The sequence below is a fragment of the Stegastes partitus genome, unplaced genomic scaffold (genome assembly GCF_000690725.1).
Source record: "Stegastes partitus isolate 25-593 unplaced genomic scaffold, Stegastes_partitus-1.0.2 Scaffold1402, whole genome shotgun sequence".
Classification (NCBI taxonomy): Eukaryota; Metazoa; Chordata; class Actinopteri; family Pomacentridae; genus Stegastes; species Stegastes partitus.
The window spans coordinates 146,953-149,094 of record NW_007579133.1 but is presented as its reverse complement, the minus strand read 5'-3'; the positions used below and the strand labels follow the sequence as shown (position 1 = coordinate 149,094).

Here is a 2,142-nt window from a genome sequence, read left to right as displayed (position 1 = left end):
GATGGTGGAACATCTTTCCACATCTGATGGTGGAACATCTTTCTATGGCTGATGGTGGAACAGCTTTCGACAGCTGATGAGCAGAGGGGAAAAGTCTGAAAACATGGAGATAGTTCAACATCTGCAGGACGAGGAGACGACATGAGCTCCAGGTTTTAACATCTGGAAACATGTTGGTTCCAGGTTTTTGCATTTTTGTAAAATTAAGAATCAAAGAAAGGTTTATTTTCTCTGGTCTCCGTGGTTCTGAGTCCTGCTGACAGAAGACGTCTCTGAATTCTCTCTCCTCCTTCATGGTTCTGGTTCCACAGAGCTGCAGGACTTTATGTTGCAGAGAAACAAGAACCTCAGTGAAGGAACATGAGACAGGAGATTAAACACCCAGAAACTACTGCAAGTGCAGATGTATATAAAGATGTGATGATCAGCAGGTGTCACAGTGATGACTTGTTGCCTTTACAGGCTTCAGGTGCGTCTGTTTCTGTAAAACTGACTCACATCCACAGAAGAGAACGCTTGAAACTGCACACAGTTTAAATATTGTTCTGAAGCTGTCGATCAGCTGAAATCACATTTGTGGTTGTTTCTGCAGCGGTGACGGACCGGCTGGTTACCTTCAGCGATCTTCAGAACGTGCACACTGATCTCACAGGTACACCTGAGCTGTTCGTATGTGACTGTTGTTGTTGGATCGTCATCACCTGCACCTGTAACACGTGAACACCTGTAACTCCGACTCCATAGAAACAGACTTTAGACGAACTCAGGCACCTGTTTTATGTTGCTTTGTTACACATATACGTGTAATAATAAACTTCACCTATCCTGCACTGTATAATGTCACCTGAGTCACATGACATCACCTGTGTCTCCTGATCTGAGACACCTGTTGTGAAATAACCTAATAAATAATCGTGATAATGATGTCATCAGGTGGGGCGGAGTCAGTGACTGGTCTCCAGATCGACCTCACAGGTGAGACATATCTACAGATTAGTCAATCACTGTATTGACAATCGTTGGTGAAACTGACTGTGCGTTCTGATTGGTGGTTCCAGCGTCAGGTCTCGGATTCAGCCGTGATGTCACAGGTAGGACTCGTTACTATAACAACCGCAACTCCACCCCCCCAACATGAGATATCTGTCTCAACATCCCTTCCTGTCACATGATCCTGTGTTACAGAGTCATCGCCAATCATCCTTCACACAGAGTCTGTGGGCGGAGTCACGCTGAACCCAGGTACACCTGTCTGAAACACACCTGTTGATCCGTGCACCTGTCTGACACTTATCCTGTTGTTTTTGTGTCAGTTTCAGGTGTTTACTCTCACACAGACCTGGTTACCATGGCGACAGACTCCATAGGAACAGACACAGGTAAGTCCTGCCCTCCACCACAGCCTCCAGGTGAGGGTCAAAGGTCAGGTGTGTTAAATTGTGTGTGTTTCAGTTGCAGCAGATCCAACAGGAGCGCCATTCGACTCCAGTAAGTTACACTCATTTACACAGCAGAAGAGGAAGTGTCACCGTCTTCTGCTGCTGCAGAAATGTGTGTGTGTGTTCATACACACTGAATACACACTGTGTGTGTTTGTTAACAGGTCATCCAGCTGTGACGGATCACACACAGATGGCTGGTAAGTTTTACAGATGTTCACACCATGGAAATCCAGTCTGAAACCAGTTAACAAACCGGTCTGAAACTGGTCTTGGTTCTGGTTCTGCTGTTCGTGTGTGCTCTCAGATCAGGTGCTGAAGGGTTGTTCTTTCTGTCTTCTTGGTTCTGCTTGTTCTCTGCAGGTCCAGTCACTGAACAGTACCACCCATCTGGTCAGGGTCCTGAAGGTTTGTAACTCTCTGACTCTGTTTTTAACTTCTTTGATCCCTCATCAGGGAAATGTATAAATTTACCTTCTGTGTCAAAGTGAAAACAGATTTCTTACACAGGGGTCATGAGTGAACAGAACTTTAAGTCCAGACATTAACTCTCAGCTGGACTGAGGTCTGGACTCTGACTGGGCCTCCAGAACTTCACCTTGTTGTCTTCAAACCATTTCTGTGGAGCTTTGATTGTTTGCTTCGGCTCATGGTCTGGATGGAAAACAAGTCTTCTCCACGTCTCAGTTCTCCTGCATCAGGT

The 2,142-nt window shown here is 45.8% G+C and overlaps 1 long non-coding RNA gene across 1 annotated transcript in view; it reads left to right on the top strand.

The window, feature by feature from the left end:
• The window catches only part of LOC103370312 (uncharacterized), a 23,655-nt gene extending 23,339 nt beyond the window's left edge, over nt 1-316 (top strand). Inside the window, exon 3 of the long non-coding RNA XR_520880.1 lies at nt 221-316. This is a non-coding gene — a long non-coding RNA (uncharacterized LOC103370312). The remainder of the gene's footprint in view (nt 1-220) is intronic.
• The last annotated feature ends 1,826 nt before the right edge of the window (nt 317-2,142 follow it).